The sequence below is a fragment of the Thamnophis elegans genome, chromosome 3 (assembly GCF_009769535.1).
Source record: "Thamnophis elegans isolate rThaEle1 chromosome 3, rThaEle1.pri, whole genome shotgun sequence".
Classification (NCBI taxonomy): Eukaryota; Metazoa; Chordata; class Lepidosauria; order Squamata; family Colubridae; genus Thamnophis; species Thamnophis elegans.
The window spans coordinates 12,173,747-12,187,672 of record NC_045543.1 but is presented as its reverse complement, the minus strand read 5'-3'; positions in this window follow the sequence as shown (position 1 = coordinate 12,187,672).

Sequence of the window (13,926 nt, the reverse complement as noted above, 5' to 3'; positions counted from 1 at the left end):
GTTCAAAGCATGTGTTATAAAAACGCAGTCAAGATAGGCTGATTGCTTTTGCAGACTGCGCAACTTAATGAGACCAGCAAGACGGAAAGACCTTGTGATAACACCTTTGTGTTCCCACCTATGGTCATTGCTCGCTTGCCTTCTTTTATCTCCATTACATCAGTGCAAAAACATTTGGGTCACATTAAACCATTCTTTTGTCAGTGACTGCTAACTATATGTAATTATCACTTTCTTGCATTTGTAATTGGAATTTATTGCACTTATATGCCGCCCTTTTCCCCGGAGGGGACTCAGGGCGGCTCACAATCCAAGTCAGGGAAGGGGATACAGATAAGGGATAAAAAGACAAACAAAACAATACACAATTTAAAAGCACACAACAATCATACCATTCGAGAAGGGGGGCAAAAGCTCTTTAGCCCCAGGCCTGTCGGAACAGCCAGGTTTTAAGGGCTTTGCGGAAGGCCTGGAGGGTGGTGAGGGTTCGAATCTCCACGGGGAGCTCGTTCCAGAGGGTCGGAGCAGCCACAGAGAAGGCTCTCCTCCGGGTAGTCGCCAGCCGGCATTGGCCGGCGGATGGAATTCGGAGGAGGCCTAATCTGTGGGATCTAATCGGTCTATTGGAGGTAATTGGCAGCAGGCGGTCTCTCAAGTACCCAGGTCCGATACCCAGGCATTTACTTTTACCATTCCCTATCCTACTTATTCCCATGTGTGTTCATGCGTCTACCTTGTGATAATAGTTCATGCATCTAATGAAGTCACCTATAAACCATGAAAATCTATACAGCATTGTATTTCTTCCCTTTTTTTTTTTTTTTTAAAAAAATGCCCTATTGTTGTTTTTTGCTTCCTACCAGTCTGATAAAGCTGTTTTTGAGAACAAAAACCACATAGCGTTGTCGTATTTTTCCTCTGCTTATTATAAAATTTTCTGTGCTGGCCTCTTCAGTCTTCTATTATACTAGAAAACAATATTAACAGCTAACCCAGGATTGTTTTAGGTATTTTTTTAAAACTGTGGACGCTACTTTTTGACTTCTTAAATGGAAGAATATAAAAACAGTCCATAACAAATAAAAACTGATGTGAAGTGAGGGAACGTATCTTCTTGATTATTTCTAGCTGCTAAGAATTGTATCATAGAATAAAGTAGGATAATAAAAAGAGCTGTAGAACCAAGGAAAGAAAGTCTTTTAAAAATTAATGAATTCGTGCTAGAGTATGTGCTAAGGAGGAGGATGGGAACCAAACTACATCAAGTGGGCTTTGCTGTCTTACCTATGATCTATCTGTCTCAGTTGCCCCAATAAATTCAATCCCAGGAGTCTCATTTAGACTGATTTATAGTGGCTTATTTCTAGAGAGACAGGTTCTTTTCATTGCGAATCAGAGACACCACTTCCTGCTCTGGTAGCAGAATGTTTTGGTGGCCTATCAGGTCATCCATAGGCAGATGGAAGAAAAATAATATCTTGGATGAAGGTTTGCATGAAAAGGAGCAGTAACAGATATCAGTAAAAAAATAGAGGCCATACATTTTGTACCAGAGAAGAGGTGGGATGAAATTGACCACTTTAATAATCACATGAACATGGTGGAGAGCAGTGGTGCTATTCAGCCAGTTCTATCCAGTTCGTGTGAACCGGTAGTGATGGGGGTGGGAGGCTCCTCCCCCACATGCCCGGACATCATCACGTCCTGTTTTTGATGCTATGCTCATGCGCGAAGCAGGCTCACATTTGTGAACCAGCAGTGAAGGTAACTTGATTTCATCTCGGTGGAGATAGTTGCAACCGTTTTGATCATCCTTGTTTTACTAAGCCTTTATGTTAAAACCGAGTAGACTTAACCAAGACTCTCAAATCTATCAATTTCACCAAATTTATCTGGCTGAATGTGAAGTGAGAGTAATGCTGCAAAGTCTGAACAAGTACTTTGAATTAGCTCCAACCTGGTAACTATAGCAATGTAGGTATTTTTAAGGAGAGATTTAATACAGTGTGGTCTAACTCCCAGGAAAAAAAAACTGCAGATGGATTAAAGCTCTCTTGTAATTTCCAATTTCAAAGGCAGGTGACTATAAAAATGCATGAAAATGGTTAATCCCATGGGGGAAATGATTTAGATGCCAATAATAGCAGTCTGTTGCAATCATAAGAGGATGAAATTCCCCAAGCTTGAAATCCAACTTTGGGATTACTGTCAACAGTAACAGCAACAGTTGATGTTGAACTGAAAGGAAATTCATCAAGGTCAATTGGGGCCATGGTGGCATGTTAATAAATAGAAATGGGATACAATAGTGATCCCCATTCATTTCATGATGTGCTCTTATCATTGATTTTGTGAGTGGGTTTGAGCTTTATAGCATCTCTGCACAATGTGTCCATTTTTCCTCTTAATTTTGATGCCATTGAAGGATATTGGGTTAGTGGCAAGGACTTATTGTTGTAACAACGGCTTAAAATGATTTTTCAGGTCTTTATCTCACTTTGTTAAATATTGTGGCATTTAATAATTTTACAACTCTCTTGGCGTCTCCAGAAAATGTATGAGAGCAACCGGAAATCAATTACTTTTAAGACATTTTTAAGACATTCATAATAAAGGTAGGGACGTGGTGGCTCAGTGGCTAAGACTCTGATCTTGTCGATCAGAAAGGTTGGCAGTTCAGCGGTTCAAATCCCTAGCGCCGCGTAACGGAGTGAGCTCCTGTTACTTGTCCCAGCTTCTGCCAACGTAGCAGTTCGAAAGCAAATGAAAAATGCAAGTAGAAAAATAGGGACCACCTTTAGTGGAAAGGCAACAGCATTCCATGCACCTTTGGCAATTAGTCATACCGGCCACATGACCACGGAGAGGTCTTTGGAACAGCACTGGCTCTTCGACTTTGAAACGGAGATGAGCACTGCCCCCTAGAGTCGGGAACAACTGGCACATATGTTTGAGGGGGACTTTTACCTTTACCTTAATAAAGGTAGAAACCAAAGGTAACTTCTCTAACATGGGGCAGGGTTAGAAAAAGACCAATAAAGTTTGCGCACCTCTTACAAGCTTTCCTGAACACTGGCTGCTGAGAAATAAGCAAGGAAGAATTACATCAGTTCTCAAAACAAAGGGAGTACTTCTGAGTACTGCTGACCAGTATCTTACATGTGTATGCTTTGTCTGTGGGATATCAGGATGGGGAGATTCCACAAGGAAGAAATGTAGCAATGTCTGGAGTTGGGAAAAACCTCGCATTTCTGAATAAAGAGTTGTTTGTGCAATCAGGATTGTTAAACCCTGAGTTGAAAAGGCTCTGAGATAACCACAGCAGACTCATCATCAATCCACAAAGGAAGTTTCCCGAATAAGGTTGTGTGGAAAGATTGCAACATGTTAACCATGGCCTTCCTGGCCATAGGAATTCGGCTAAATACATTGTGTGTGCGCGAGGATGGGGGGGGGGGAATCATATGATGTTTTGAATCACATTTAATGACCCTTTGTGGAAGTATTTGTCACATTCGTTATAATCTGCCAAACATTTCAAAAGAAAGTTTGACAAGAAGTCTTTCCTAATTATTGCTCAAACTGCAGAGGAAAGTTTGGATAGGCACCAAGCATTTCAGAGTGGAATACCTGGGATAGTGGACCCAAGGCTCTCCCAGTGTTACGGGACAAGGTAATCGTGGCTGATATTCATAAAAGTTGACAGGAATTGAACCTAGTTAGTAGACGGACAGGGAGACCACAAGGTAATCCAGTTTCCAGTTGTGGGAAGTTATCATCCAGGCCCCCTCCCAGAAAAATGAAATATCCTAGGAAATATTGAAAAGGCAGAATATTTCTCTGGCTGTGTAAAGAGAGAAACATGTTTTAAAAGACAGAATAGTTGCCTGTAGCTTCCTGCCCATCGCCACTGTTAATGGGCCATTAAGACGGCCAGGCTAGTCCACTTTACATAATAAAGACTTCACCAGCAGCTACAGAAAGTCACGATAATATTGGAACTTTACTCAACTGACCACGTGACATCTGAGAACTCATCCATACCTGGATTCAAAACACAGGCTAGAGTAGCCCCTGCATGGCCCCATGGGAGTCTGACAACCAATCAGAATACATTTCTTACACAGGAACAGGAAACAGAGAGGTGGGACTGAACAGGTTATAAAAAGCCTAGCAAGCCCCTCCCTCAGCCCTTCTCTTCTTCTCCACCAACATTGAAGCATGTGATCACCTTTTCTGTTCAGGGTTCAAGCCATGTGGCCCTGTCCACCAATAAACCATCTTTCCAAGCAGCCTCCATGTCTCCAGTGTCTTTTTCCCCACTTGGAGCTGAACCCAGAAGGACATTTCTTTCATCACAGTAATTAAGGTAATCTAGTAATCCAGAGATCCACTTTGGTCTAGTGCAGGGGTGTCAAACTCACATCGTCATGGCATATCAGGACTTTTTTCCCTTTCATTAAACCAGGTGTGGCCGTGGCCAGAGTGTGACGCAGCTGGCACACGGGCTGGGAGTTTGACAGCCTTGGTCTAGTGGGTAAGACATCAGTCTAGAAACCAGGAGCAGTGAGTTCTAGTTCCACCTTAGCCTTGAAAGCTGGGTGGGAAACTTTGGGCCAGTCAAACCCTCTCTCCCAGCTCTACCCACCCCACAGAGAAAAATTGTGGGAAAAATAGTAAACCAAAGAAATTAAGGCATGAGATAAGAAAAAGATAAGTAAAACAAGTTTAAAGCTAAACTTCTCCGCACCTTCCATCTCTGAAGATGTTCCTCGCCTCCACCACTGCTTCCTATTTTGCTTTTTTGCTCTTTAAAATTCTCAAGCCTCTTTTCAAGAATCTCCGCAATTCATGATGTTCTTGTCTTTCCTTTTTATTTATTTCTATTTATTTATTAGGCTTGTTCAAGTCGCTCTGTCTGACTTACAAAATACTCTGGGTGAATCCTGAATCTGAAGAGTGGCTGTGTAAGTACAGGTGGTCCTTTACGTGCAGCCATTTGAAGTTACAACTGAAACTGCTTATGATAGCATCCCATGATCAAAATCCGGGGGCTTCGCATCTGGCATGTATTTATGGCGTTTGCACTGGCCTGGGGTCGTGTGAGCAGCATTTGTAACCTTCCCAGCCAACTTCTGACTAGCAAAGTCTGACAAGCAATAGCCATATGATTCACTTAACAAGTGCAATGATTTGCTTAACAACTGCGGCAAAGGAGATTGTAAAATGAGGTTCAACTCACTTAACGACTGCCTCACAGCAACAGAAATTTGGGACTCAATTGTGGTTGTATGTTGATTACTACCTGTGCATAAAACAGTTAGCAATCTGGCTGCCTCCATGCTAGGGTATGGAACAAGGGCAGACATGGCCAGGGGTGGGTTCCTGCCAGTTCTAACCTCTTCTATAGAAGAGGTTCCACAAATCTACAGTGCCGTTTAGGACCGGTTCCAGCTCCCTCCCCCCGCCCGTCCGCACATCATCAAGATGAAGAGTGAGAGGAGGAATTCTGGGAGTTGAAGTCCACAAGTCTTAAAGCTGTCAAGTTTGAACACCCTGGGATTTTTTTTTCTAAAGGTTTAGGGGTGCAAGGGTCTTGTAACGTGACAGCTTTAAGATGTGCATGCTTCAAATGCCAGAGTTTCTGAGCCAACATTTTGGTTGCTAAGCAAGAGCATTGTTAAGTGAATTTCACCACATTTTACAAGTTGGCCACACCCACCCGGTCACATGGCCGGCAAGCCACTCCCACCCGGTCACATGGCCAGCAAGCCACTCCCACAAAGCAGGCCACACCTACAGAACAGGTTCTAAAAAATTTTGAAACCCAGCACTGATATATATATATATGCTGTGCACATGTGCGGAAGCGCCAAAGACTTAAAAGACCAGTAAGGACCTTGGTCGGGCAGGCGGGCCCTCCGGAGCACCGTACCGGAACGGTATCCGCCTGCAACCCACCACTATATATATATGCAGGAGAAGAGGTTCTTTAAAATCCTAGCTTTTGAAACTTTAAGTTTCAGTGTCCGTGGAGATTCTCAGTCATCCACGTCATTTAGTTGCCCCAAAGGTTGCTACAAAGAGGCACTTGAAAAAGACCAGATGATTGCAAGGAATATAAATCCTTCTGTTCTCCACCATTCAGGACTGAAGAAGCTTCTCGGCTGAGAAGCTAAACACCTTCGAGGAAAAATAGCAATAGCAATAGCAGTGGACTTAATAATAAAGAAAGTCTAGTTGCGTCTTGAAAAAGCAGCTTTGGGTTTAGGTTTCATTATTTATATATTGATGGCAGACAATGAGATGCTCATGAGCTCCACATGCCTGAAGGCAGTGGTGGCGTGTTCTTACCAGTTCGGACCGGTTCAGCCGAACAGGTAGTGGTTTGGTGGCCTGGGTTGCTGGAACTGGCAGTGACCCAGACCTGCCATTCCACCCCCCGACCGAACTGGTTCCCTGGCGGCTCCATAGGCACCGCCATCTTGTTTTTCAGTTCTGTGCATTTTAATTGCACTGTACATGCTCACCAAACATGCACACGAGCAAAGCAGAAGTAGTGCCTGCCGGAATCCATCTCGTCTGAAGGCTATGGACCTCCACAGAGGACAAAAGACATGTGCCTTGTGATGACATCAGGCAAACCATGCAGCCTATCTACAGAACGGGTCTCAAACCTGATCATGTCATGTGACATATTTTGACATATCATGATGGGGTTTTTTTTTGCATTTGCGGAGCTGGGGTAGGCCTGACCTACAGAGATATAAACACATCTTTTGTGCAATGATCTTACAATATACACATTGTCCATTGGACATCCTTGTTTCTTGCCTATGCCACAAACATCTCCCTTCCTCCTCCTGACATTTTCAAAAACATTGTTTTTAATTTTAAATATTAGCTGGAAATCTGGCCTGCTGCAAAGGAAAACATTGCCCTTGCTTCCACCTTGTTTTTTTTTTTTAAAAAAAGAAAAATGCTCTGCAATACATTTTAGTTTCCAGAAAAAAAGGCTTCTATTTTCATTTTAAAATTACTGTGTGTACTAACAAATTTATAAATCATCTACCAATACATATAGGAAATTTATGTGGATGCATAATTAGTCTGTTACAGAAAACCAAATCTGCCCAGAGATTCAATTCAGGCAAGTTGGATTTGGCGAGTTAAAAAAAACAGAAAATGCCATCAATTTTGCAGTTGTTACTAAAGGTAGTCCTCAACTTACAACACTTCATTTACTGACTGCTCAAAATTACAAGGACACTGAAAAAAGTGACTTATGACTGTTTTTCACACTTACAACTATTGCAGCATCCCATGGTGATGTGATCAAAATTGTCTCATATTTATGACGGCTGCAGTGTCCCGGAGTTATGTGATTACCTTCTGGCAAGCAAAGTCAATGGAGAAGCCACATTCACTGAACAACTGTCTTACTGACGTAACAACAACAGTGATTTACTTAACAAATGTGGCAAGAAAAGTTGCAAAATGGGGCAAAATTCACTTAACAGCTGTCTCATTCAGCAACAGAAGTTTTGGGTTGAATTGTGGTTGAGGACAACCTGTATTTGTCTATTGAGGGATTTAATCCAGAATGTTTTACTTTCTTCTTCAGAAGGAGATGGATTCTATCAACATTAAAATTATAGGTAATTCTCATTCAGTGAACACAATGTGGACTAGCAACTTGTTTGTTCCTAAGACAGTTGTAAGTGAAACAACAACAGTACTTATGGTCTTAGTTTTGCCTTACAGACCCCCAAAGGTCATCAATGTGAAGATCAGTCATGAAGTTACATTTTCATCACCATCATAGCTTTAGTCACTAAATGAGGCAGTTACTAAATGAGGACTACCAATAGTGACCATCACATCAGTGACTGAATGGGCATCACCCTTTGTTTTACCTCAAAAAGACCTCAGAAAGAGGATCAGTCCTAGCTCCCACCTCTTCTTAAAATAGAACGATCTATGTGGTTTTTAATAGCCTTTAAGTTCCTTGAAGCTTATTTCTGTTTGAAGCTGCAGTCTTAGAGCTGTTAAAACAATTGTGTAATGGAATGAGATCAGAGAACCGAATCACTCAGGCTCCCTATGCTGTCTTGATGTTTCTTACAGTTAATCGCTTTTTAAATTACTATGAAATAGTATAGAACAAGTACAGGACAATAACAATATATTGTATGCGGAGACAAACGCAGAAGGCTGATATCCTTCAAGTATGTTGGACTTTAGCTCCTATATACCCAAGCCACTAGGGATTAGGGACAAGGGATTATGAAAGGTGTAGAACAAAAGTTCTAGAGGGCCACTGCTCACCACTCACTAATCTTGTAGACTACTATGATGATGTGAAAAAGACAGAAGGGATACTTCTTCCCAGAAGGACTACCCTTATTTTAAATATATCCTTAGGTAATTTGCTCTGTTTTCTGTTCTTTTTTTTTTTTTTAAGAGAACTTTTTTATTTTTCTTTAAAAAAAAACAAACACAAATATGTCATCATTTGTCAATCATTAAGACATTGAAATACAATTTTTTTTTGTTGTGTGTACCCCTCCCTCCCTCCACCCCCCCATCCCCCCTCCTCCTTCCCCCCCCGACTTCCCAGAACCCGTACACGGTATGGATTTTTAACTAACACAGTCTAAAATCTATTGAGAAAAAAGAAATAAAGAAATTAATGACATTCTAGATTGAACTTAGCTTCTTCTTACTGAACTAACTTTTAACAGTTTAAATCATTTCTGATCTTAAGCATAGGCTAACTGGAATTTCTTAGTCCCGTATTTATTTTGTATATAGTCAATCCATTTTTTCCAGTCTCGTTTATATCTCTCATTTGAATGATCTTTGAGATATGCCGATATTTTAGCCATTTCAGCTAAGTTTGTTACTTTCAATGTCCATTCTTGGATTGTAGGCAAGTCTTCCTTCTTCCAATATTGCGCCACCAACAGTCTTGCTGCAGTTATCAGGTGCAGAATCAAATTGGTCTCTACCACTGTAAAATCAGTACATATACCTAGTAAAAATAACTGAGGAATAAACTTTATCCTTTTTTTAAAAACATTTTGCATGACCCACCATATTTTATCCAAAATGCCTTAACCTTTTGGCAGGTCCACCATATATGATAATATGTAGCATCGAGAGAACCACACCTCCAACATTTAGGCTGTACATTCGGATACATAGAAGCCAACTTTTAGGATCTAAATGCCATCTATAAAACATCTTGTAAAAATTTTCTCTCAGATTTTGAGCTTGTGTAAATTTCACATTTCTTACCCAAATTCTTTCCCATGTATCCAACATTATTGGTTCCTCAATATTTTGAGCCCATTTTATCATACAATCTTTAACTAATTCTGTTTCCGAATCCATCTGTATTAATACATTATATATCCTCTTTATATGCATTAAGCTTTGATCTCTTATTTGTTTAAACAGATTATCCTCAACTTGAATAAAGCCAATTTTTTGATCTATTTTCCACCTAGCCTGTAATTGCCCATACTGGAACCATGTTTGAACTACCTTCTCCTCTTTTAATACCTCTAAAGATTTTAATTGTAATACCCCCCTTTCCGAGGTAAGAAGCTGTCTGTAAGTAAATCTATCCTGTTTTTGTGCTGTATTCATATTTTCAATTGCATGTCTAGGAATTGCCCACATGGGTATCTTGTCATTTAATTTATATTGGTATTTCTTCCAAACCCGCAATAAAGCATTTCTCAAAATATGACTTTTAAAGTTCTTATCCAATTTTTGTTGAATAACAGGTAAGCATGCCAACCAAATACCAGATCGTGTCCCTCAATGTTCAATATTCTATCATTGGTTAAATGAATCCAATCACTAATTACAGATAATGCCACTGCATCATAATATAGTTTTAAATTAGGTAGTTTCAATCCTCCTCTCTCACGTACATCTTGCATTATTTTCATCTTTACCCTCGGCTTCTTTCCTGCCCACACAAATTTGTTGATACCCTTCTGCCATTCTAAAAGGTTCGCATCTTTTTTAAGTATAGGTAACATTTGGAAAAGAAATAAAAATTTTGGTAAAATGTTCATTTTCACTGCCGCTATCCTGCCCAGCAAAGATAAGTGCAATTTCTCCCATTTTTTCATCTCTGTCTGTATGCTATGCCAAAGTGGTTCATAATTATGCTTATATAATTTCCCATTTGAAGTTAAAATGTTAACTCCAAGATATTTGACTTTTTTAACTACCTCACATCCTAGCATCACTCCTAATTCTTCCTTTTGTTTAATATTCATATTTATAGCTAATATTTTGGTTTTTCCTAAGTTTATTTTAAAGCCAGACACTTGACCATATTGATTAATCGTATTCATTAAAACCATACTGGATTCCTGCGGTTGTTCCAATATTATGACCAAATCATCCGCAAAAGCGCGGACTCTATATTCTTGCTGCCTAATCTTGATCCCTTTTAAACCATCCAAGCCCCGTATTTTATTCAACAATACTTCCAAAGTTATAATAAACAATAATGGGGACAAAGGACAACCCTGTCTTGTACCTTTTCCAATTTGAAAAGAGTCTGTTAAACTTCCATTGACTATGATTTGTGCTGTTTGCTGTTGGTATATTGCTTTAATTGACTGTAAAAAATTATCTCCTATCTGCATTTTTTGCAATATCTTCAGCAGAAATTGCCAGTTAACTCGATCAAAGGCCTTCTCAGCATCCAAAAATATAAACGCAGCAGGGATCTGGTTGTTCTTTCCCAAATATTCTAATGCATTAATAATTAATCTGACATTACTTTTCATCTGTCTCCCTTGTATAAAACCTGTTTGGTCCGTATGTATCAATTGTTGAATGACCAACATTAACCTATTGCTAATATTTTAGTAAAAATTTTATAATCTACATTCAGTAATGAAATGGGTCTATAATTTTTGGGTTGAGTAGTATCTTGATCTTCTTTGGATATCAAAGATATAAACGCTGTCTTCCAAGATGGAGGGACTTTACCTTCCGTTTGAATCATATTAAATAATTCTCTAAGAGGTTCTACCATTTCTAACTGTAAGTTTTTGTAGTAAACCGCTGTCAAGCCATCTGTACCTGGTGCTTTCCCTGGCTTTAATTGCTTAATTACCTGCAGGATTTCCCCCGAGGTTATTGGTTGATTCAATTTTTGCCTGTGTTCTTCTCTAACTGAAGGTATTTTCTCCTTGTCTAAATATTTGTCTATGTCTAAACCATTAATTTTATCCCCTTTATACAGTTCTGTAAAAAATTCCCAGAAAGCCTTTTGAATCTCTTCCTGTTGGAACACCTCCTTCCCTCTGTAAATCAGTTTAGATATATTTCGAGTTTTCCTTTTTTTCCTAATCTGATAAGCTAACCATCTGCCAGGTTTGTTTGCATTACAAAAAGTATTGTGTTTTGCATATAATAAATTAGTAGCTACCTGGTCAGAGATCAACATGTCAAATTGAGATTTTAATATGTTAATAGCTTCCTTAACCTTTGTATCGTCTGGTTTCCTTGTTAACTCCAGCTCTTTTCTCTTAATTTCCTCTTCCAGTTCTGTTCGTTTTAGCCCTTGCTTATTTCTATGTGTTTTATTTATATTCATCAAAACTCCTCTCATATACGCTTTGCTTGCATCCCATACAAATTCCATAGATGTACCCTTATTCATATTCAAAACAAAATATTCAGATAGTAATTTTTTACAATCATTAATATAGTTTTCATATCTAAATAAATTTTCATTCAGTCTCCAAAACCTTCTTGCCTGCACTACCCTTCCCAACTCCATCCAAACTGGGTTATGGTCCGAAAGGACTCTAGCTGCAATCTTTGTTTTCTTGACCCTAGAAAGCAAATCATTAGTGGTTAGAATAAAATCGATCCTTGAAAGGGATTGATGCCTGTCCGAGAAGAAAGTGAAGTCATATTCCTCTGCATTTCTTTCTCGCCAGATATCTCTCAATTCAAAATCATCCATAATGTCAAAGAAAGATTTGGGTAACTTTGCTCGCATCTTGGTATTTAGGCGGGAAATCTTCTTATCTCTCTTAGTGTCTATCACTCCATTCCAGTCACCCAATAGTATACAGGAACTATAGTCCCACTGTACTAATTTAGCATGAAGATTTCTATAGAATCTATCTTGCTGTTGATTGGGAGCATAAATTCCCAAAAGTAATGTCTTTTTCCCTTCTAAGATTAAGTCTAAAGCAATATATCTTCCGAAGGGATCTGCTTCTATTAATTCAGCTTTCATATCTTTTCTTAAGTATACAACTATACCATTCTTCTTTTCCATAGCAGAAGCTGCAAAATGTTGACCAAGTTTTGAGTTGATCAAATATTTTTGATCAGTTGACTTGATATGAGTTTCTTGCAAACAAATTACATCGTTCTTAAACTGTTTAAGATAATGAAATATTTTCTTCCTCTTCTGTGGAGAGTTCAGTCCGTTGACATTCCATGTTAAAATCTTAGTTGTCATCTTTGGTTGGTTGAAGCATTTTTAGAGCTTCCTGCACGGCCTGTTTAACCTTAGGTCTAGCTCCTCCCACTGCTTCCAGATTTGTTGTTGTAGTTCCTTGATCGATGGCCGATGATTGTTGATGCTGTTGCCTCTTAGCTTGTTTCTCCATACGTCTAGTAGTCATGCGGCTAGGTCTTGGTTCCATAGCACCTTGCACTTCTAGAGAAGAGAGATGCTCCATCTTGTCTGGTGGTTGTGTAGTTTGCTGTCTATCCTGTCCTTCTTGTGGTCTTTCTCTAGGTCCAGATGGTGCAGGGTGTCCGGCCTTCAATATATTATAATAAAAATCTCGGGCTTTCCATACAGAGTTGAGGCGGTACCTTTGCTTATCAAATGTAAATATGATGCCAAATGGTGCATCCCATCTATACTGTATCTGACGATTTCTGAGTTCTTCGACCAAAAAAGCGTAGTCTCTTCTGGCTCTTAACATTTGAGGTGGTATCTCTTTCAAAACAGCCAGGTCTTGACCGCCAATTTGAAGCTTAGTGTTATAAGACGCTTGCAGTACCATATTTCTGAACTCTCTTGTAGTAAAATATATAACGATGTCTCGAGGAAGCTGCTTCTGCTTTGCCAGCCAGGAGTTAACGCGGTAAGCTTTGTCAATTTGCCAGCCTTGGTTGGTCCCTGGTCTTCCCATCAGGCGGTCAAAAGCTTCCGATAGGATCTGTTTCAGGTTCTCCTGTTTCTCCTCACGCAGCCCCCTTACTCTTAATGCGAACTCCATTTGTCGGTACTGTATCATAATAATTTCTTTTTCCGCATTTTCCACTTTTTGTTCCACCACCTCTGTTTTCAATGTCAAGTTAGCATTGGCATCATTAAGAACCTCTAGAGTATCTTCCACTCCAGAAATATGTTCTGTTAATACAGTTACAAGACTCAGCATGTCGTCTCTAATTTTATCAACCTTAGCCTCAAATTTCTCATACAACTCCTGTTTAAGTCCTTTTATTTCACTTTTAATTTCACTTTTAATTTCTTCTTTCATTTCTTTTATTTCCTCTTTTCTCTCCTCTCTATTATCTCTAAATTTATCTTCCATTTTAATTGTCTGTGCATTAAAAGCCTCGCTTAGATTACTCAGAAAAAATTCTTTCGTTAACACATCCCCAGCAGGGGGCGTAGGAAGCGGAGGCTGCAGCTTTGTACCAGGCACTGAGGATGTGCCCCTGGAAGTAGAGGGTGACGACTTCAAGTTAATATTTGGTTTTGAGGCCATTTCAAAATTTGTCTGCCTGCAGTTAATAAAACTCTATTGCCTAAATATGCAGCTTTAAGTAAAGAGGCTTTTATTTTGAAATTTAAGGCTTGGCAAAAGTTTCAGTGAGTAAACATTGTAACAAGACCGTTCAACAGATTCATCA